At 39.8% G+C, this 25,007-nt stretch overlaps 1 protein-coding gene across 3 annotated transcripts in view; it reads right to left on the reverse strand.

Moving 5' to 3' along the window:
- The window catches only part of GRM1 (glutamate metabotropic receptor 1), a 176,094-nt gene that overhangs the window by 46,095 nt on the left and 104,992 nt on the right, over positions 1-25,007 (reverse strand). The gene's annotated exons all lie outside the window — the stretch shown is intronic.

The following is a 25,007-nucleotide window of genomic DNA, read 5'->3' on the forward strand; positions in this document are numbered from 1 at the left end:
ACAAGGTGCAAGCCAGGGACTGTAATTAAATAAAAAAAACACACCATGTTTTTTTCCCCAGAAATTTTTAATTCACTGAAAGTGAAATACCTCATGAGAAAGCACCAGTTTAACCAAATTGCAAACTTTAATTTCTCATTTTGGGGAATTTTTCCTTGCCATACCACAATGTTATTTATGCTAAGAAGGGTTAAGAGCTCAGCATCAGAATGATACATTCATAGAATCACAGAAACATAGAATCATTTAGGCTGGAAAAGACCTTGACGATCATCTAGTCCAACCATTAACCTAACACTGACAGTTCCCAACTACACCATATCCCTAAGCGCTATGTCAACCCAACTTAAAAACCCGACTCCACCACCTCCCTGGGCAGCCCATTCCAACACCTAACAACCCCTTCTGGAAAGAAATGCTTCCTAATATCCAGTCTAAACCTTCCCTGGCACAACCTGAGGCCATTCCCTCTTGTCCTGTCACTTGTTACTCGGTTAAAGAGGCTCATCCCCAGCTCTCTGCAACCTCCTTTCAGGGAGCTGTAGAGGGTGATGAGGTCTCCCCTCAGCCTCCTCTTCTCCAGACTAAACACCCCCAGTTCCCTCAGCCGCTCCCCGTACGACCTGTGCTCCAGACCCTGCACCAGCTCCGTTGCCCTTCTCTGGACACGCTCGAGTCATTCAATGTCCTTTTTGTAGTGAGGGGCCCAAAACTGAACACAGGAATCGAGGGGTGGCCTCACCAGTGCCGAGTCCAGGGCTCAGATCCCTTCCCTGTCCCTGCTGGCCACGCTATTGCTGACACAAGCCAGGATGCCATTGGCCTTCTTGGCCCCCTGGGCACACTGCTGGCTCCTGTTCAGCCGGCTGTCAATCAGCACCCCCAGGTCCCTCTCTGACTGGCAGCTCTCCAGCCACTCCTCCCCAAGCCTGTAGCACTGCTGGGGGTTGTTTTGGCCCAAGGGCAGCCCCCGGCATTTGGCCTTATGGAAACTCCTGCAGTTGGCCTCAGCCCATGGCTCCAGCCTGTCCAGATCATTTCAGAACATTTCAGCTAGAATAATTTTTGAAAGCAATTTGCTTGTAAATTTGACTTTTTGTCACATTTAAAGGTGGGGTTTTTTTTAAAAAAAAATATCATGATTTTGAGGGCCAAGATAGCAATATCCCTTCAGTGGTAATAAGCAAACAACCTAAATCAGCATCACTTTTCAAGTTACCAGAATAATCATTTTAGCTGCGTAGTAGTAGGTATGCCAGTTTGGGATTGCCACAAAATGTCAGACAAAGTTCAAAAACTAAAACACTTTTTTATGTAACTGCAGCATGAGCAGACACTGAAGTCTGTGTTGATCAGAAAAAAATGTGGCAGTGAGGGTTTTCCCCACACATAGGTTTTAGCTCTGATCGGTTGATGTCGAGGTGCTGCCAGAGGGTGCCATTTGTGGTTGTGTTTCACATCAGCTCCCGCTGAGTCCTGGGCTGTTCCCCTGCTTCCTGGCACGAGCTGCTGAACGCTGCCAGTGCTGACCCCGGGTCATGGTGGACCTGTGCTGCAGGGGTCCCAAGGGAAATAAGAAAACTCCCTGTTTTGTTTCCTTCCCCCTGAGTCATTCTATCGCAATATGCTCCAAACTGCAAGATGCTTTTATCTGTAGACCTCCCACGTTACTCGGTGTTTAACAGGCACTTGCAATCCAGTCTCCGTTACTTTGTCTAAGTAACACCTTGTCTGTTCTAGGGAAGTAGGATGTGTGAGAGACTAGGTGTTAACTGACACTTCTCAAATCCAGGTTGGAGAAGATAGTTGTCATTTTAATATGAAGAAAAGAGGAAAATCTACAAGTTCACTAAAACTTTCAAGTTAAAATATAGTTACTTCCCCAATGTAGATATGATACGGCTTTCAAATAAAACCGTGAAGACCAGCCTTACATTTCTCCTTGGAAGGGGCTCTGGTTTGGTAGGTCTGCTCAGCTCGTTTGCCCTACAACTCAAAAATGTCAACTGGGGATTCATTAAGATAACAGATATCCCAAAGCAAAAATTTCTAGCTTGCTTTCTCTGGGTCTCCCTCATACAGGATATTCATTGCAACTAGGTGAGAAAATCTTGCTTCAGTAACTATTTTCCAGATGAGCTGAACATAGCAAACAATTGTGATGGTGAATTCAAAAAGGCTCGTGAAAATAGCATAATCTGACTGAATGAGTTCGTGTGTTCTTCTCACTGCCATACATTCACCGCCAGCACCACCAAGCAGGGAGCAGCTGGAGAAACATTTCCCAGAGGCAACATATCTGTCACTTTATTTGCAGAAGAAGGTCCATAGCTCCCATTCAAGTTCCATGAAACCAACACCATTCAGATCCATGTTCAGAAACACAGAAAAACTCGAAACCTTATATGTAAACCGACAGAATATTTACCCAGGGAAGCAGTGCATCTACCCTCACTTATGTACTGAATATAGTATAGTATGTACAGCATAGTCTAGACATCTGTTGCCTGAATATGTTAATGTGCAGCCTGAATATACTATTTCTAGGTATGTTTTATTTGCTGATTAGTCCTTTGGGATTAACACACTGTGAATTTATCACTGACTCTGCTTTCTTGTAGATAGAAAATGAGTGTGTTTTCCATCTCTTGTGAAGTTTCTAGGCAGCAAGCTGCAGAAGAGATCACAAAATGACTGATAATGCACAGCACTCAGTATCAACTGTTTTCTACCTGAGAGTTATCTCAGATACATTCCTTAATTTCTCAGTTAGTTAAAAAAAAAAAAAAAAAGGAATATAAACATCAGTGACACTTTCAGGATATAATGAGGCAAGCATTCATGTGGCTGCCAGAGGTAGAAACCTGAATGTAACAAAACTTGCCAGTGTTTAAAAAGAGGCCATTTCCCTCAAGTATGTATTAACTCAGCAAAGCATGCATTTGATTTCTCATATTTCAACATAATAAGCATACCTCCAAAAAGAATAAATATTTGTTGGTGGGAAGATTTGATTTTAACTAAATAGGACTCAACATCCATCTTACATTAAGGATCCAAGCATATAGTCCACGCTGCAGAAGCGACTGCCTTAACGTCACCTATAGAAATAGTTGTACTGCAGTAGAAAGCAATGTGTTAAGTATCATATGGTAATGAATTATCTACAGATCAGTAAAATAAACATCCCTATGTGTAAATAAGATATTTTCCAGTAAAATCAGTGTGAGAAGCCATGATTTACCTAAACTTAACTTCCTGCAGTCAAAATCTTTTTTTTTTTAATTTTCACCTTTATAAGTTATCGAATACTTATGCATTGGAGCTTGTAAAAATTCACTTATAACAATCAGTAAAAAATGTGTGGGTTTTTTAAAACAATGCAATAATGTACTTATGTTCAGCCAGAGAAAAACCAGAGGCAATCAATGTTCAATTAAGTTTTCACAGGACAGCTTTTCAATAAATGCAAGAACTATATTATGTTTGCTATGGGGCTTCTCTGTAAAGTTGTATTTTTCCTTAGTAGGTCTTTGAAATGTGATGAAGGGCGAAGCAGAACTCTGGACTGTGAAGCTTTTATTTTTCATTCCTCTATCATCCTTTGGAAAAAATACCATTTATCTACAAAGACTAATTTGAACACTAGGGTTTATTAACATTAAAAATAGAAAAGTATTTTGTTAGCCTTGTTTTGTTTTGTTTTGTTTTAATTTTAGGGACCTCAGCTTTCACTAAGAAACATTGTAAGACACATGAGTACTGGATTAATTGAAGTCACTCAAATTAGGCCATTACTTTTTTGAATGACCTTGAGGAATTTAGGTGCCCTAAATTTCATACTTACTTATTTTTGTATTGAATGCAATGCAAATCTTCCTTTAATAATTTCATTTTAACAGTTCCTCAATAGTCTAGGTAATTTTTTCTTATCACAGTTTTGATTTTAGTCTTTGTTTCTGCCAATCAATCTTAAAGTTGAAAAAGGAGGAGAGTAATACCCTACTAAAACAAAAAAAAAAAAACAAAAAAAAAAAACCCAAACAACAAAAACTTCAAACACCACAACCTGGCTGCACACAACTGAAAAATGGTCGCAACACTGCTAAAGGCAGTATTTATGTTGAGAGGGTAGGAAGAGAGGACAGATCAAAATTTCCTGAGTTTTTCCTTTTACCATAATGTGCTTCACATCTAACTAATATTAGCTTCAGCTAGGTACTTAGAAGGACCTAAAGGTAAAGTAACCATGAATTTAGTTTAATGCCTTTGCCGTGAAGTCAGAGTGGGGCTAACAGTATTCTCAAGAGCAGAGTGGGTACTTGTGCAAATAAAAAAAAAAAAAAAATTTTGTCACTAGACAAACTGAAATTAAGAAAAACTATACTATGAGAATTATGGCTGGAAATGAGTTAACTTTCATGTATACCGTAAGATAGGAAAAGTCTATGTTAATACTCAATAAGAAATAAAGCATAAAAATAATCCTTTGGATTACTCATTTGCAGTCCTCAGAAAGGCTAGGGCAGGAAGGAGTTTGGGATAGAAAGAAATGTAAAAACATTTTGGTTGGAGAATCTGATCAAGATCTAGCCAGTTGGTAAATTTTGAACAAACACACACATTTGGTGAGAACACAGTCTGTTCACAGATGACTCTTGATTAGAATAACAAGCCAAAATCTGTTGAATAAAATTGTTATAAACAATAATGTTTCCTCTGGAATAGGCAGACAGTTTTATGATTTGTTACTAACGGTCATCTGCTGAATATTTAAGGTCACATAAAAAAGATATTTTGTTGTCTTGGTCCAGTTAGCAACTATTATGAGAGCTATCATATTTTCTGATAGTCCTGACAGAGGGCTGAAGGTCTTAGGAACTGTATATACTGCCTTCATGATTTGTAGAGGTACTTCTCGGGATTAATATGCTTTGTAGGGAGGCCATATGAGGTTTTAGCTTTGATGCAACTTACAACACGGTGATGTTTACATTTAATATGAGTACTCATTTAAGCAAAAAAAAAAAAAAAAATCTTCCGGAAGCAAAATTGGGGCTAAATTTCACTGGGAAGGTGAGATAAAAGAAATCTCCCATACTCGGCGTGTGTGTGTAACAACTTGACACAAAGCCATGCCTAAGAGTAAAGAGGGTTCCCGCCACAAAATGCCAAGCAGGGTTTACACCATGAACTGGTGGAGCAGTAATCAGGCCTGCAGCAAATGTCCATATGCTTTGGGAAAATCATGGGGGCAGATTTCTTATGCTCTCCCTCAGTCCCAACATATCCTGCCTTAACCACAGGCTAGTCAAACACTGGAACAGGCTTCCTAGAGAGGTGGTTGATGCCCCAAGCCTGTCAGTGTTTAAAAGACATTTGGACAGTGACCTTAATAACATGCTTTAACTTTTCATCAGCCTTGAAGTGGCCAGGGAATTGAACTGGTTGTTGTAGTCCCTTCCAACCGAAGTGTATTTTTAAAAAACCACAACAAAACAAAAGACCCCCCCCAATGACTCTGAGCAGATGTGCCCATCTGGCTCTGTGTAAGTTTGTGTAGAGATGCACTAGTGACATAGCATGTCCTTGGAAAACAATGGAAGGTACATATCTTGCAGTGTTTCATGTTAGAGAAGACCTGAGAGACTTTGACTGCCACAGATTTGTGTCATAGGATCTTGCTAGGAGCAGGGCAGAAGGCCAACATGCTGAACTGATCAGTCATTTCAAATCTGGGTCCCTAAAGGTTAGAGCTAAAGATTATTTAGGCAACTAAATGACACATGAAAGGTGATGAACAGACTTAGCTTACTGTGATTTTAGTGGAATTTTAGAATACTTGGCTTCTTAGAAAAATTAGAGCATTTTTTTGGATGTTTAACTAATTATGGTTTTGTCTTTGGACACATGGGAGAGAAAATGCAATCAATTCTACATTTCTGTTTTGTCACTAATTCCTTGAAATATTTTTTTTTTTCATTTTGTTTAGTAATGGCTAATCCTCTGAATAACTATGTCAAATTAAGATTCTATGAACTAATTTTTGCAAAGTGTTTCATTTGTTTAAACTCATTTGCCATAATTGGTTCAGCTATATTACAAATATTACCAGTTCACTCCCTCTTATATTCTGTTAACATCTCTTACATTATATAACAGCAAAGATAACAAAATTATTTAACAAATTGCACTTTAAGGCACTGCAAAATGAATAACATTTTATAATGTCTCTAAATGTAATTAGTATAATGACTAACCGGCTTTTTCTCTTCATATAACCTTCTTAATAACAAATACATTCTGTTCATTAATATTGTATGGCTGAACGAAATTCTCACATCTTGATGGTATAAAGAGGACTTTTGTTCACGCCACTGCACTCCTTATGTCCAAATGTAAGTCACAGGCAACAAGTCAGATTAGTAAAAATCAGTTATTCTATTTGAAAACATCCAAACACCCATCTCTTTCAGCTCGCAATCAAATATACAGCTACAAGAATTTATGAAGTTGTGTTTTCAGAAGTAACTGCCTTTTTTTTCCCCAGGCAATCCCAGCTGTTGCTGACTGACTATGGGGGAAAGGCCAGGGAATACTTCCTGTTGACCAGAACAAGTAATTGTGGATAAGGGCTGTAGGCTTCACTTGCCATGGGCTGTCTCAGTGACCTTGCTTTCTCTATGTGCAAGCTAATGTGACCACAAAAAAAAAAAATTGTGGAAAAAGGATTTCCTTTTTATGTGTTTTCTCAAGCCAAAAGAGGGTCAGAAAAAAAAAAAAAAAAGAAGTTTTTGTTTCAATCTCAGTTAAAAAATGATTTGTAATTTTAATGAGACAGAATGATAGGCTGAATGATTTGTTATAGACCATAACAAACGCTTCATTCAACCTACAACAAATAATCCCATCATGGTATTGTTTCTTGTATGGCTTCTCCTCCCAGAAAACCAGTTATTATACTGTTTTCAAACAAAAGCAGACCATATGTGTAATGATTACCCTTTCACTTCCTACTTAGATGTCTGCCTCTGCAGCAGGGAGGCAAGGTCAAGAAGCAGCTAAATACAGTGAAAGAGAGGACAGATAAGACATAAAGGGAGGATAGTAGAAGAGATATCAAAAAGGCAAGATAAAACAGGTAACTCAATTCCCATTTTATGTGAACTATGTTTGAACAGATGAAGCTCCACTACTTGTCAGGGAAGGGTGAGAAAGGATGTACTATTTAAGAAAAGGGATCTTTCCTTAACTGCCTCCTGAGCATCATGTCACCTGTCTATAGAAAATAATGCAACACTCTTTATAGAATTTCAAGTTGCTCTGCCCTTTGGCAAGAAGAGAGGAAGCAGAACATTCACTGGGACAGCTAAAAGGAAGAAATATCTTACAATATGTGGGTTCTACACCAGATTTCAAAACATGCTGATAAACATTTGACATCTTACAGTACTCATGAAGCAATAGATGAGTTCACAGGGTTGTAGACTTCATTTTCAGGATGTCATTAAATCAGAAAGGTTTCGCTTCTGTTCTTCAAATGGTTTTTATTTCCCCAAGCAAAAAGATTCAATTCCCGCAATTATATTTGATGTATTTTTCCCTGAAAAGCTAGGATACAATTACAGTTGCCAGTTGAGATACCCTGCTATTTTCTTTCTGAGCACAAAGAAATCTATGGGTCTCCCATATGCTACTGCTTTGTTACATCTGGTGGATGTTGCTTTTTAATTGGGATTAGTGTATTTATATTCTATAAAACTACAGAAAGAAGTGAAAGCCATTCAAAAGCTGGGCATTCAGCAAAAGCTCCTCAAAAATTTGCATTAGAATTCTCTAAGTCATTAACAGCATGCTGATTGTAGCAATATTTGTATGCAATGGGATATTTTTTTCACTAGCAAAGTTCGTCAAATAACTAATGAACCTTCTTCTCCTGGAATAAAGTTGGTGTTGAATTTAAAAGTGTTTGGGTTTTTTTACTTACTTTTACCAATATATCTTTCACAGAAGTCAACTCAATGGCTAAAGGAAACCAAAACTCAAATTCAGCCATCAAGTTTCTCCTTCATTTCAGATGTCTAAGACCTAAACTTCAGAAGATTAGTCCCCTTTTTAGATATACTGTACACTACCAATCTACTCAATTTCCTTGTCTGTTTTTGTGAGGATGCCACATTACTTTTCAGTGTTCAAAAAGATGTTTCTTCCTTTGTCTTTCCCTGTGTGTCAGAAGCAATGGGGAAAGGTTTTAATTAAATTTACTTTCTTGGTTCTCCATATCATGTTATGTAAGCACATTAGGGCTTTAAGAGCTTAGTGTCAAAGATTCTGGAATGAGGCTGGCATACACAAAATACAACAGTGCCACAGCAAACCTGAAATATTATGAGAAGAAATGACTGCACAAGCTGCTGACTCACTCATTAATCAGATGCAAGGGGAGTCTCAGAGTCGTTCAGCGCTGGGCAAGAGAAAAGGGAGTGAGCAGTGTTGCGGGCCCTACGCCAAGTCTGAACTTGCAGGTCCAGCCCATCCACCATGAAACTTGGGAGTGAGACAAAAGGAAACCGATCTCTAACTGCTCCTGTATGTCCCAGTCTGCAAACTTTGCTGAGCAGACATGAGGGTCTGAAGATCTCTTCCCCTCCCTGCCTTTCTGCCCCTCCCCATGGACATTCAGACTCTCACACCAGAAAAGGCAGAATTAAGATGTAAATACCAAGTGACAATCCACACAACTCATGCTCACGCTGTGGGAGATGACAAAGCTGTGTTCGAATGTGCCTGTGACCAAGATTGCAGAGAGAGCTTTTCTCTTACGTCTCCTCTCTAGTGACCCAAAGGAGCTATGCAGGGGATGAGAAGACTCTAATTTCCCAAAGGCTGGCTGCAACTTCAGGTGAATACAAAGACTGGGTATGTCTGATGTCTGTATGTGACAGTGCTGGGGCGAGAAAGCAGAGCATGTCTGGGTGAGATATTATATATTCACAAATACTCCCAGCTGATATGCAGTGCTGCAGCCCCTGTCTGCCTTTGGAAGAAGCTAGAGGGAAGCTGGAGACCTCTTCAGCAGCTGGCAGCATGGCTTTGCCAGCATTGCATCACTGGAGTGGGAGGCAGGTGAGTGCAAAACAGGCCTGTGGTGGAGAGAAAGTTCCTCTTCCCCTTCTCCATAAATCTGCATCGCCTGCTCTGTCTCTTGTGTTGGCTAGCAGTAAAAGAAAGGACTAAAAGGGAAATACAATGCACCACCTAACGACCATGCTAACCGCACAGCTGTCTGCATGCCAGCCACCTAGGAGAGGGCCATCTCTTCCTTCACTAGGCTGCCCCTGGCAAGGTGTAGCTCTGAACCATCACGTGTTTGCAGCCTAAACATATTGTGCCCACACATTCCTATCAGTGAGAGCTGAAGGAAAGTGATCACAGAGTTGAAGGGTGCAAGAACAGGTGTCCACAGAAAGTATTTATAGCAACAGGAAACTGGATAATAATCAGAGAACAACTTCTACAAGTTAATGTACATGGCACATGCTGTCAAATGCAGGTCTGGAGAGATACACTTATAGCAGATGGCTTGACAGAAACTCACCAGCCTTATAAAGCTTCTGTAGGGGATGATATTATGGCCTGAAGCCTCTGTGTTTCTTCCCACTGGGCTAAAATTCTTCATAAGGAATTTTACTTAAGAAAAAAATTAGGGTTTATGGCCCTATGCGGATGATTTGCTGAGATTCTTTCTCCTCTAAACAGGCCTGATATTTGAAATCTCTTCTGTATATATCCACTGCTATATGCTGTTAAAGTCTTGGCAGGAAATTTTAGTATTGCTTCTTTGTTCCTCACATTTAGAGGAATGATCATGATGAAATAGCTCTGCACCAAAGAATGCTTTTTAATGAAACAGAAATTGAAGAATATACAGAGTATAGCCCAGTGCAGGGTAAAAAGATGGGCCCCCTTCAAAACAGAAAGATCCACACCCATGATATTTGTATATGTTCTTTCAATGCAATCAGTCTGAGAAATGCAATTCATAAAATCATGGAATCATAAAATGGTTTGGGTTGGAAGGGACCTTAAAGACCATCTAGTCCCAACCCCCCTGCCATGGGCAGGGACACCTTCCACTAGCCCAGGTTGCTCAAAGCCCGGTCCAGCCTGGCCTGGAACACTGCCAGGGAGGGGGCAGCCACAGCTTCTCTGGGCAACCTGTGCCAGTGCCTCACCACCCTCACAGTGAAGAATTTCTTCTGTATATCTAATCTAAATCTACCCTCTTTCAGTTTAAAACCATTACCCCTCATCCTATCACTACACTCCCTGATAAAAAGTCCCTCTTGAGCTTTCCTCTAGATACCAGAAGGCTGCTATAAGGTCTCCCCGGAGCCTTCTCTTCTCCAGGCTGAACAACCCCAACTCTCTCAGCCTGTCCTCATGGGGGAGGTTCTCCAGCCCCTTGATCATATTCATCTCCCTCCTCTGGACCTGCTTGAGCAGGTTCATGTCATTCTTGTGTTGGGGGCCCCAGAACTGGACACAGGACTCCAGGTGGAGTTGCACGAGAGCAGAGTGGAGGGGGACAATCACCTCCCCCAACCTGCTGGCCACACTCCCCTTGATGCAACCCAGGATACGGTCAATTTTCTGGGCTGCAAGCGCACATTACTGGCTCACAGTCAGTTTTCCATCCACTAGTACCCCCAAGTCCTTCCCTGCTGGGCTGCTCTCAATCCACTCATCTCAGCCTGTATTTGTGCTTGGGATTGCCCTGACCCATGTGCAGGACCTTGCACTTGAACTTCATGAGGTTTGCACAAGCCCACCTCTCAAAACTGTCAAGGCCCCTCTGGATGGCATCCTATCTCTTCAGTGTGTCAACCGCATCACACAGCTTGGTGTCATCGGTGAACTTGCTGAGGGTGCACTCAGTCAAATAGTGAAGTAACGTAAGAAAAATTGACAAAAGGTTAAGTTCTAAGGTTACTGATTACCTCCTTTTGGCTATTATCTTAATTCCTGTCCTTTGGAATTAATAGACTGGAAAACAACAGAGGAAAATAACTGTCTCTATTTGAGATAAATCAATTTCTGTATCTTGGACTCCCAGGCAAACACAGTTCAGTATCAGTTCAAATGGTTTGAAAAGAAACATGACTTGGTATTTATGTGCCATCCTTTTCATGGCTGCATTCATGTGCCAAACTGGGACTAACAACTGCCATAACGCATGAAATTGTGAACATTCATTATTATGCACATTCTAATGAAGATGTTTGGAATTAACTCTGTCATGAAGTGAGTAATCTGTAAAGATATTTAACCTACTTGAGGATCATTTATAAAAAATCAGTATTTGGCTTTTCTAGCTCATAGAAATTCATCCCCGAATACAATACTGTGATCACTGATTGGAAGACTCATGGCACTGAGCAGGAATCTGGCATGGAATAACAAAGGCTTATTTTTATCTATGGTCAAATACCCAAATGTAATATTCAAGGCTTAAAACTAGAAATCAGTAAAACTCTGCTTATGGTTCTGAACTAGAGGATTCCATCAAGACAGAATTTAGGCTTAAAAAAATCTGCTCTAATTTAGGTAGTTAGGACATAACATTAAATGACATGTTCATTCTAAAAACAGGCAACATAGAAGATAATCTGAAGTCTTTCCAGTGTGCTTCTTAGACACAGAGAGTAATTACTATGAAAGCTTGACAAATAATTATTATGATTAATTTGTTTTTCTTAAAAGCTGGACTGTGTACAAACTGCTTGCAAAATGACCACAACATGTTCTATTATTTATCTGAAATTATTATTTAACATCTGCAGCAAGACATTATTTTTCAGGTCCTATTTTAATTAGAAATGAATATTTAATCTTATAAACAGGAATAAAATATGCCAGCTGATTTATTTTTTTGTTCTTTGATTGAATGGTTTGTACATGTAATCAGCAGACACTGATTTCAAATCCAGCTATAGCATTTGAAATCCATCTTATTATTTCATTAGCTGAAATTTAATGCTGACAAAGGCATTTGAATGGTCAAGCTCAGGCTTTGCATTTAAAGGACATAGGCAATAACACAGTTATTTTAATGGAATATTCACAAACAGGGTCAACAGAAAGGAGGGGTTTGCCCTGTCTGATCCTGGTCTGAGGCCATACTCTCAACTGGCATCACGATCCCCCAATCCCAATCTATTCTTTGACTTTGATTCTTTCTTTTTTAAAAATATTTTCTTTTCTTCTGTCCCCTTGGGAATATGACAACAGGGAATTAAATTTGTTACTCTTACCATGTGTCTTACAGCTTCTTCTGTCACTCATAATCCAACAATAAACTATCTCTGAGCCTCTCTCTCAGACTCTGCAGGGTCCCACAAGTGCCCATGCTCCCAAAGCCTTAGCCACCATTTTAATGCGACTGGATTGCATCCAAGACTTTGGATGCAACAGATTCTTTTGCTTTCTTTACAGCCTTCCTCTTGGATCCTGACTCAGTCTCTCTAAGGACAGGAATCTACAGAGCCCATTTTCTACATGACCTGATCTCCTGTGGAGAAACGATTAAAAAGAAAAACTCAACCTTCAGTCTTTCCCTCTCCTTCAGGTAACTATGTAACCTTGCTGCCTTATTCGCACACTTCATTAAAGACATATTTAGAACTACTATTCTTAACATACCTGTTATTTGGAACAAGTCTAACAGATAATGAATTGCTGCTACTCTTACCTGAGACAGGAACAAACATTTAAAATCAAATTCATACACAAATGTAAAGAAATAATTGCAGATTTTTATGTTATTTGGCTAGCTTTAATCATGCTTTTCACTCAAAAAAAAAAAAAAAAAGTTGAGTCAGCTACTCTTACGAATATCCTATTATAACGCACAATGATGGAAAAATGAAAAGCACAGGAAACAAGACATTAAATTGTGTCATGTTTTTCATATGAAGCCTGAGGCTTTATCTGAAAGAAAAAGACAGCTCTCAGTAACTGTGCTGCAGCTTTCAGAACATTAACCACCTTAGATACTTTAATTAGGAACCTGAATACATATTCAGGCACCTAATTAATTGACTTGATTAATACCTGAACTTCTCCAGCTGCTGTTGTCTTTCATGGGAATTATGGGAGATCAGTACCCTTAAAAATCAGGCCAATTTATCTAGGTCTCAGAGCATGCACTTCAGGAGCCTAATTTTCATCATCTTCATCAGGAAATGCTGGTTCAGAGTTGAAAATAAGCAGCCTTCATATTAACCATAGAATGTATTACCACTGAATGAGGCAAAGAAGTTAATAGAAACCTAGTCTTAGTATATGTTAAATATTCAGCACCAGTATAGCACCAAAAACTACCAGTCAGGGTCTTTAGATCAGAGTGGAAAAATATGATAAAAATAATAAAATGCACACGTTCATTCACCTATCCTCTCTGGAGATCTATGCTCCTATCTGGCATGGAGACAACAAATGGAACAAATCACATAATCTCTTTTCTGTCCATTGATCTAGACCTGCAAATATCTAAGTACTAGCTCATGGTTGTCAGTGTATGGACATGACATCCTGAGGACTTCAAAGGTATGAGTCAATAACTCATGTTAACATCAGACCAAATACTCCCCTCGTGGTAGGATACCAGCCTGTGGCTGGCAGGCACAGACCAGCTGGCCTAACTGATCTTTTTCTATTTTAAATTCCAGTGGTTCTGTTTGAGTCTGAAGAATAGTCAGGAAAGATATCTAATATTTATCTTGCTTTAAAACAGTATTGATTTAAGATAGGTTTCAAAACTCTTACATGACAGTGTACCAGCCATCAGGCAGTACTTTTGGTTTTCTTTTTCTTTTATTATTATTATTCTGAAAGAACAAACCACTTCTTCCTCACTTCACTTCTTAATGTTAAGGCGGTATTAAGAACACCAGCATTAGCTGCTCAGGTATAAATCAATATGATCACCAAAGTGTCTCACTTCTGCAGAAATATAGCTCACTCCGAATTTCTCCTTTGCCAAGCTTATTGTTGGGTTTGTGTTGTTTTGTTGTGGTTTGGTTTTTTTTTTTTTTTTTTTTTTTTTTTTTTTTACATAGACCATATCTTCACACAAGAAACCTTCTGTCTGAAGGGCTAGCTCCTGGAACCACATGGCCGCATGCCGATGGGGTGGATTCCAGACGTGCCATGTGAGTAATCGCTGTGTGCCCAGACTGGGCAGCAGCCCTCCAGCCACTCAGTTGCTCTCAGAGACTCCCCTTGCTCCCTGGGATCAAGGGCAGCTGCTGCAGCTGCTATGGAGCTGAGGAGCAAAGTGGCCGCCCTAACTAGTGCCTAGTTGGACCATGTTATAATTTAACAGAGCACACTCACAGGTTTCGGTTTAAATTAAGTGTAGTTGTCAAATGATTGTTAGGAGGATTCCAAATATTTCCTGTAATCCTTTCAATATGCAATATGTTAATTGCAAATAAACAGATCACAAAGATCCACTTTATTTTCCCCCTTAACTGGGCATATGCCCAGAGCTGTGTTCAAGTACAGTATCACAGAAAAGATTCATTTTAAAGCTAAACTAAGATTAGAAGCTTCTGAATGACATACGCATGAGGACAATGTATCACTGATTAGTAACGAACTAGAGCTTAAGCAAAACAGAAGATAAAATAACTGGCCCTAATCTTTATTCACACATTAAATCCAACAGAAAAACAGAAGCAAGATTCTTTCAGATCTGAAAGAATTTTAAAAACATTAATTTCAGCATACCTCCTTTATTCCTGGATGTAGCCAAATGTGACAATGCAGGAAAAGGCTATGCAGCCCAGACAAACACAAATTACTGAAGTATTTGAGATCTCACAAGAAAATGGGCACTTGTGATGTGAATTTTTAGACAAAATAAATCTGGAAAAACAGGCAGAGTAAACTGGCCTTTGCAGAAAGCAAACTATGTTGCATAGTATGATGTGTAGAGTGCTATTGCTTTCAAGAGAACAGCCTTTATCTTCTATCCCTATGAAGCGGAGCCTGAATCCAGAGCTAAATTAAAGGTTTAAACTTGCAGGTTCCTCCGAAGCTGTTCTCTATTATATGAATCTAAAAAATAGGAGCTGAAGGAAACCTTTGGAAACCATCTTGTCTCATGCCTTGCTGTGCCACAGTGGTCCTCTTTGGCTCATCTAGCAGCCCAGCTTAGCTGCAGTAGCTGCTTTCATTATTTTTCTCTAGTTCCCTCCACACTAGAAAATTTCCATGCTCCCCCAGACCTCCCAGTGTGAGTGGAAAACCAGAAGTTTATTCTGGCAGCACTACTCTTTGGAGCACACGCCTTTCATCACACTATTCTCCCTATGAGTAGCAATACAGCTTATTCTGACTAGGAAAGTTTGTGGTTTGTATTACTTGAGTTTTACAACTCAGGCTCATCATCTATTGTTCTTTACACCACTGCTTGCCCAAGACCTATTAAGAGGAACCCATTTATTTTAAGAACCCTATTGGCTACTTTTCAGAAAATATGCTTGTGCACACAGGGTCTCTCTGGGCTGCAGCGAGACATATGTGAGCGTGTGGGTTTGTGCCTACACATGTTGGCCTCTACTGTATCTCATTTGCACCTGTATTTATGGGGTAATGCTGCCAGTAATGACAACCTGTAAAATTGTAAGCTGAGTTTAAACACTACAGGAAAATGAGGAAAGGGACCAGGAAGGCTGGCAGAAGGCAGTTGGCCTTGTTTTCAGATCACTTACCGGAGTTATTTCATCTGGTTTACTTACTGATTCAGTGAAATGCTTAGATCTAGGCTTGACCCAATTAGTTCTGATGCTTGACCTGCACAAACAATTGATTTCTAGGAACAAGCTGATTAATTTTAACTGTGCGCTTTTGTCTTCACCACACTTCTGACAGAAGTTCAAAGCACCTGTGACAGTCTGAGCAGTCAGGAGTGCCCCTGTTGTTCCCCAGGCACAGGAGACAGGAGCCCCAAGGAGGCACAGGGGAGTATGATTCATGTGTCCTGCTCCTTTGCAGCACCATCAGTTTATTTGTATAATGGAGAAGGCTGAATGTCAGAAGCCTGCCCAGGGATTGTTTTAATCCCAGAAGTAGAAACTTTGACTGTTAAAACCCACAATGGAAAATGTAGATGTAAATATTAGATACAGAAAACTTTTGTCATATCCTGCTGTAATATGTATATGTTCTGCAGAGTGTCTTCTATGCTGTTTACAAAGGTATATGTATACGGCTTCTTTCCTTTATTTGACAATGCTCTCATTTTTTCAGGGATTCCAAAAGAAGAAAAATATTTATTGTTATTGTATTTTGATTGACAGCCTGGTTTAGAAGTATTTTTTAAAAATACAAAATATTAGATAAAAGCAGCTGCTTTCTCTCAAACACAGAAATAAGAAGCTAGAAGCAAACGAACAAAAACCTGGCCATAGATAATGTCTTCTCTGAATAATTCATATGATTTGTCACAGATAAGCACATTATTAATCTTCCTCTTCTTTAAGCCTTAAAAGCTGTCTGTAACCTTGTCTGGGAAATAAAATGAGACTACAGATCTCCTGTCTTACCTACTGTTAAAAAGCCTTGATTAAAAAGTGTCGCAACTAGAGTTCTTTCAGACAAGTTGTCCCTAATAGGCTTCATTCTAGGTGCCCATGAAACTGAGATCAGTTTTGATCACTAGTGTGGGATGAATCCTAGGATCTCCTGCCTCATACTGAGGACAAAGAGACTGACACAGGACTCAGCTCCTTCTCTATCACAGGGATCTAAGTATATACTGGTAATCCAAACAGGCGTTAGGGAGGGCAAGTCACAGGATACATAAGGTACAATACATCTCGAGGAAGCCATGACATGTCAAGTGCTTAAATCCTTCTTCAAAAGCTTGTGAATGTGTCTCCTATATACTGCACAGGTGATTTAAAAGCAGTGACTGATCTGGCAGAGTATGTGCTCAGGTTACTGTCTTATAATTAACTTTTCTGGTGTACTGTAGTGAAAGGAAGTCCTACTGCAGGTACTTCTGCTGATGCAAAGCCTCATGGGACAGGTACTCATAGGGGAAGCCTTGCAGATGTTGAGATTGAAGGAATGGTCTCAGAGAAGCACCTACAAGTGGCTCTGACACAGCAGAATGAGCCCTACTAATGTCTGCTGGATCTAATTTGTCTAACTCGCAATACAACCTGAAACACTCTGAAAACCACTGAGACCAGCTCTCACTAGAAATGCATTCACCCTTTCATTAAAGTGTAGAAAAAAACAAGCACACATCCTGGAGTGCTTTGTCCACTGACATGAGAAAATTAAAGCCCCGTGTTATCTCACATAAATTCATCAAATCTAAGATGGGTCTTTAGAAAAAAAAATCCTTCATTAAGAGAAGCTCTGAACTACATTACTGGTGGACGGGATGTAATCTGAAAGATTCATTAGCCAAGCACAAAACTGTCTGAGGGTGGGAATAGGTCAGCCATCAGTCTTCTGTCTTCCTATCTGGTGCTGTAAGTGGTGCAATCAATGAGAACTTCACAGACAAATACAGGAAAACAAACATCATGACAGGCGTGAGTGGAGGCTCTGTAGATCTTCTGAAAAGACGTTATTATCCTATGTCAGAAAAAGCCCAGCCTCACTAAAACTATAAGGATTCTGTCTATATCGGGATGAGATAAAACCAGTTACATTTTAATGAGTGGGTGATAATGGTAGCAAACACTTCAGGATGCTTTTCAGAGAAATCTTAACTAGAGGCAAAAAAGTCAAGCTGGCTCCAGAAGTACTTATTGAAATGATTTGATTTAGTAGCTTGGGTATAATGTCAAAAAGACATAACTACACTACTCCTGTACTTAAACTGCTATGTTCATGTAACACTGCCCTGCTCTTTGCATGTGTTGTTGTGTGGGTCTCTGATATCTAAAACTCCTCTGCACCATGCTCCACATCTCTTTCAAATGATGGCTATACCAAGCAAAGTGAATGATTCATGGTCTTTACAGTGAGAAAACAATCAATATTCACTGCATATTTTTTCTCAAGAAATATAACTCTACATTATTCGTACCAAAGCATAAAAGCTTCTCTGGAATATTAGTCTTCCTCACAAGTTCTTTTCTGCTATCATTATAAGTTTTGCCCATGATTTGACATGCTGTGAAGATTTATGTGGACATCAGAGCTACTTAGGTGTGATGAAAGCTTATGTCCTCTTTCTGAGCAAGTCTGCTGATACAGAAAGAAGGTGGGGAAAGATACAACTTATTCGAACCAAATTCGACACAGGAAATATGGTGGCTGTACAGATCCTTGGCAGGAATGAAGGCAAGCAGTATTCTGGGTTGTATTCATAGCACAGCCAGTGACTGCAGCAGGTGATTACCTCCCCACTACAACCACTCTTTACTTTGCACTCATCAGGGTGCATCTAGAATACTGCATACAGTTTGTGAACCCCTAATAGAGAAAGACATTGATAACCCGGAGCTCATTCAGCAGGGGGCCAACAAGGTGATCTGGAGCTGCAGCCCTTGCCCTTTGATGACAGGCTGAAGGACTTGGGTTGTTCAGCCCGGAGAAGAGATGGCTGCAGGGGAACCTTACAACAGCACCTCATATCTACAGGGCGGTTACTGAGAAGACGGAGAAAAGTTCTTCATGGGAGGATAAGAGACAATGGGCACAACTTGAAAGAAGAGAGGTTCAGACTGGATATGGGGCAAAACTTTCTCAATTCAAGCAGTGGAACAGGTTACACAGAGACGCTGTGCCACCTTCATCCTTGGACGTTTTCAAGGCCCCAGTGAATAAAGCCCTGGGTAACCTGGTCTGAACTCATAGCCTACACTGATTTGAGCAGGAGTTGGACTACAGTCTCCCTGACCTACCTTCCAGACTGAGTGATTCTGTGATTCTGTGACTCTGGCTGCCCCCAGACTGATTGTTTCTACTTCTCATAGACCAAGACAGGAATTAGCAGATAAAGCAATCCTTATGGCATAACCAAGGTATGAGTAAGAATCCTGCAGGGAACTTGGACTGTGACCTCCTTTGGAACAGAAAAATCTACATTTCTTGTTCTTGTCCACCACAAATACGTTCACTGACAAGTAATACTTATCCTCAAAGATCAATTGAATCAATTAATGAATCACGATTTGCCCACTTTTGTTTGATTTTGTTCTGTTGAAAAATGTCTGTGCTGATTGCCTGCCAATGTATTTTGTTGTCCCAGTGGATGAACTGCTGTGAGCATAATATGATGTTTACATCAGTTCCATAATCAATTTTGTAACTGTCTCTTGTGGTGCAGAGGAGTACTCATCCCACCTGGTTTACATAAACTACAGCCATTGTATTATTTGCCAGGAGGTGAATGAGAAATTCTATAAAAGAGCAGTCAGACCTCTGTACAAGTGTTTGCACTGCACTGACTTCTACACCATTTCTGTGTGAGTGTGACTTGCATTTAATTCTCAACTATGTGGGTTAACCAAGTTCAATGGAGAAATATTTGTAACTATAGTTTTGTGGGGAGAAAACCACTTCCATTTGGGGTATTTCTATCAGATCAGGGAGGAGAAAAAATCCTACAGAACAGTTGGAAGGGTATCTGAACTCTGCTGCCTGATATACACAGTCTATTACCTAATCTTGCTGTCAGGGTACAACCTCCATGCAATCTCCAAAATGTGGAAAAGGCTTAGCTGTCTGATGAACTGAGACAAGTGGTGACTGTTGCTTGGGGCAGTGTCTGAGGTTGTGAGCTAAGGGAACTTAGTGTCAGGTCCATCCTGAGTTAGGTAGCTTCTTAGTATCTCAAATTCAGAAACAGCTTTTTTCTATTAGTGTTAAAACGGTCTGCTCCGTTCTGACTTATCAGCTGAAGGGCATGAAGAGTGGTGTGAAGTTCTGAACCACATGATGAGTCAGGGTCCATGCAGAGTTGCCGGACATGCTTTGTTTCCTAAAGAATGTGGCTACTATGTAGTAAACACTGAAAGTCCTTTAGTGGCATAGACAGTTTAAGAACAACTCTGTACTAAAAGTGGTACTGGCCTGCTAGATATCAAGAAAAATACAGGAGAATGAACATACACAAATACTCATTTTCTGTTGTGGTGAGTTGACCTTAGCTGGCTTGCAGGTGCCCACCACTCTCTCATATCCCCTCCTCAGTAGGACAGGGGAGAGAAATTAAAATTAAAAACTCATGAGTCAAGATAAAAGCAGTTTAATAAAGAAAAGCAAAGGCTATGCATGGAAGTAAAGGAGAACAAAAAAGATTTATTCTCTACCTCCATCAATAGGTGATGTCCAGCCACTTCTTGGGAAGTAGGGCCTCAGTATGTAGGAGTTGCTTTGGAAGAAAAATGCCTTAAAAATGAATCCCCTCTCCCCCCCCCCTTCTCTTAGCTTTTATTGCTGAGCATACTATATGGTAGGGAAACTTTGGTTGGTTTTGGTCAGCTGTCCTGTTTGTGTCCCCTCCCAACCTCTTGGCCACTCCCAGACTAGTGGCCTTTGAAGTGGGGGTTGGGAAGGGTAGAGAGACATGCTCTGTGCTGTGCAAGCACTGCTCAGCAGTGGCCAGAACACTCCTTATCAACACCTTTCTAGCTACAAATACAAAGCACAGCACTATGAGGGCTGCTATGGGGAAAGTTAACTCCATCCAGCCAGATCAAATACATCTACGTATAAGAAAATTTCTAGACTTGAATCCTATTGTGTTGAAGAAGAATATCTCCTATAGCAGAGAGACAGAAAGAGGGAGAGAAAAGAGGGGAGAGGGAGAGAGGCATTTGGCTACAACATTAGCAAGGAATGAGTCAAAAATAGCTCCCACTCATTTGGCTGTGACTGAAGTGGGAAAAGTTGTTTAATTTTTGCAAGAAGGGATGATCCGAAAGAGCAGTCACTGCAAAATTCTCTATGATTTGTCTTCTCTTCCCAAGAATATCTGCTACTTCCATATAGTCCTACTACATACAGATAAGCTATTCTGACAACGTAGCCAGTTGTTAGGCATCCCACAGAGTCAGACGCACTTGGACTAGACTAGATAGACTTTTCCCCAAAAAAATAATGCACGTACATTCAGATCCCAGTGTAACATGAGAATTCCTGAAGGACATCAATCTTCTCAGGGACCGTTTAGTTTGAGGAAGAGGCTAAGGGGAGACCTCATCACTCTACAACTACCTGAAAGGACATTGTAGAGAGGTTGGTGCTGGTCTGTTCTCACAGGTGATTAGTGACAGAACAAGTGGGAATGGCTTTAGACTGCAACAGGAGAGGTTTAGACTGGACATTAGGAAAAAAAATTCACAGAAAGAGTGGTCAGACAGTGGAATAGGCTGCCCAGGGAGGTGGTGGAGTCACCATCCCTGGATGTGTTTAAGGGTCGTTTAGATGAGATGCTGGGGGATGTGGTGTAGGGGAGAACTTTGTAAAGTAGGGCTGGTGGTTGGACTCGATGATCCCAAGGGTCTTTTCCAACCTGAATGATTCTGTGATTCTGTGATTCTGTGACTGAATGAGGAAATTCAAGCAGCAATTTCTGTCATCAGAGAAGGGAGATTTCTAGGAACTGGCTTTCCCTTACTTCATAGAGAGCCTGCAATCCCAAGATAGTGCTGACTCAACAGGGTGTGAGAAACTGAAAATGCAGCAGCTGTAATTGCTTGAGAAGTCCTTCCGTATCCGTGAATGCTAAAAATTGAACTTCACATTCCAGTGGCAGTTCTGAATAAGTCACTCAATAAAGTGTTTAGATTCTATACGAGCAAATTATACTGGGCAAACAGTAATTGAAGATTCTCAAGCACAAACTTTGTAATTAATCTCCTTTTCAAAATTGATAGGTCCAAGTATTCTGAATCTTTTTAAACAAGGTAGTCAAAGAACAACACTGCCTTTTCTTTTTCGTTTCTGTTTTTTTTTTTTTTTTTCATTTCTGGTTGCTTCTAGGCAACCCACTTCTGGGTAAATACAAATACACTACGCTCCCCTAAATATCACAAGTATTTTTTGTCCTTGGTTTTCTGTTTCATTAGATAGCTTCCTGAGATGTTAATCCTCCAGGCAAGGAAGATGAACATGAGCAATCTACTGCCTTTGAATCAATTTCTGTCTATGAAAAAGTGTAGGTGTGCTTTGCTCTCAGTAAGTACCACTAGTGCACTTCTGAAATACAGAACGGATCAGGACCCAGAGATGGTCATAACGCATGCTAATATGCATGGATACCTGGGACCACGCGGGACTCAGCTTTTTCCATAATGCAGGACACTATGTACCTTGTTACAGGATTATTGATGGAATACTGTGAGGTAAGAGCGAAAGCTCTTAGATATAATGGAGTTAAGGCGTTTGATACCAGTATTGAATACTGATAATTTTCCTGGAGGGATGCAGTAGTAGCAGCAGTACTTGAATTTGTAGTACCCCGAAGAAGTCAGAACTTTATCTATTGGCACTTTTAATGGATTTCAAATATTAGTGCTTATTATTTATTAATCAGCATGGATTCTCTTCTTCAAATTTGTGCATGGATATAGTTTGTGAAGGAGGGAAGATGCAACTCAGACTCCTTTTTCTACAGAGTTTATGAAAAGGCCTGTCTTTAAATCTGTGAGAGAGGTAAAGAAGCTTGGCACTGTTGTACTAGATCTCCTTGGAGAGAAAGGCTCCATCAGCAAGCTTTGAAGCTGTTAGTGACATTCTTAACCCTGCAGAAAGGTCAGATAAAGATATGTGTGCAAAAAGCTCTGTTGATACCAGACAATCACCACTCAGATCTGTGAAGTTAAAGGAAAGTAAATATGATATTTTATTGCCCCCAGACTCACTGGACATGTAGGTCTCTTGATTCTGTAGGTATGCCTTTATCAGGAATAGATACCTTGTGGTGCTTCCCTCTGGTGATTTATGAACTTGTTAATTGTGTATGAAAAGCCTGAGGGTTATCAGTGGTTCACCACCAAATTTAAGAGCTGATTGCTTTTCAGTAAAGCCTAAAAAGTATCCCACATTTTGAGGCTCATGCAAAAACTTAGACCTTTTTAGAAGAGGGAATGATGTTTGAGTGTCTGAATTGTAACTATTAACTGTCACACTCTACCAATGTAGACAAATGCTTTTGTGTTTCACTAGTATTGTCAGAACATAGCAGTTCCTGTGTCTGATACCTGACACCTTGAGAAGCACAGAAAACCAGGACAGGCATGTAATGGTACCTCTGCAGCACCCTCCCCAATGTCCAGTGGCTTCAACCCTAAGATGTCCTGAGCCAGTTTGGGGTAGGTTTTGGTTTTTTGGGTTTTTGTTCCATAAAACAGCCCTTACAGGTTTTCTTCCATTAATTTGTTTAACTGCTTTTTGTGTCAAGTACAATTTTAGAATCTACAGCAGCTGCTGTCTGAAAACTCATCTACACATTCTGTGTAGAAGTACCCATCTTGGCCCTTTTGAACTTGTCACCTGGTATTTTTGCCTTTGATGAAGCAGATGAAGCCTGAGTATACTGGTTCAGACTGAATTTTTAAATTTCATAACCAAACAATGTCTGGATAACAAATTACCTCTGTTTACAACAGCTACTGAGATTCCTCAGAGTCGACAACTTTTTATAGAGTATCAGCATGAAATTTATATATGTGAATGGAGTGAACAAAAAAAAAAAAAAGCAATTTTAAGCTTCTTCTCTCAAGAAAAAAGTCTATGCATTTGCACTGTGCATCTATAATTCATCCCATCCTTAGTAATTTCTGCCCTTGTTGGCCTATATTAACTCCTTTGTCTGAGCTGAAGCAGTGTCAAAATCAATTAAATATATATACACCATAAATCAACGTTTTGGTAGAGTCCAAAGTTAATCACTACTTTGAGGAAAAATATCAGTATAACCTCAACATTTATTTAGCCTGTCTGGCTTGCCATTAGCCCCTGAGCACCCAGATGGGCTAGCTTGTCTGGCAGTCAGCACATCAGGCTAGTTTAGAGGCAGTGACAGTATTTCATGATGTGTCTCAGCTGCTAATAAGAGAACTGAGGGGAAACAAAAGGTAATGTGGAAGCTGCTGTTAAAAATTATTAGTGGAGTAGATGGGAAGAACTAGGAACACTATGGGAATTCAACTCAGGGAGCACATGAAGACCAACTGAGATTACTGCTATGGGATAAAAGAGGTGGAGATGTGAAGAATAGGACAGAAATCCATGGGAAATCAGGCTTCATTAGTTTTGTTTCTAATGGAGTAACTTCCTTACTATCAAAGGACACTTTTTTTACTAGAAATTAAATATTTACAAACCACAAATGAAATATTTTCAAAAATTATTCAGCAAGTACTTTGCAGAAAAGTGATCACCTCTCACTCCATTAACTAATAAATTTAATCTTACTGCAACATTTTAGTTTATTTTCTCAGATTATGCCATGGAAGAGAAAACGCTTTGTGCACAGATACACTCCTCTTGCTATGAGGTGAGAGTTAATTCTATCTGTAGGACAGCGTGGTTTTTATATGAGTGCTACATAGTGGAAACAAACTATAAATGTTTTAATGGTTGAAGAAAAAAAAGAGTGAAACAGATGACTGTCCAGTTTTAAGACTCATCAATTTTCCTTAAAATTTATTTTCTGCCATAATATTTTCTGCAAATTTCCTGATTCTTCAGCTGATCAGAAAATCTTACTTTGAGAAAAAAAGGTTTAAATTTGTTCCTATTTTTGTAAAATTTAATGTTTACTTATTTTTTGCAAGACATAAATTTAGACACTCCTGGCAGCTTCAGTATAGCCCTAAAACTTGAAAAGGGAACAAGTCACCATATAACAGACTAGAATTAAATTAGGAGGAGGCTGTGCAACTAGCGCCAGACAGACAGACAGACAGACACACACACACATATATATATACACACATATATATACACACATATATATACATACA

Source organism: Athene cunicularia (assembly GCF_003259725.1).
Source record: "Athene cunicularia isolate RWA chromosome 3 unlocalized genomic scaffold, athCun1 chr3_part1, whole genome shotgun sequence".
Lineage (NCBI taxonomy): Eukaryota > Metazoa > Chordata > Aves > Strigiformes > Strigidae > Athene > Athene cunicularia.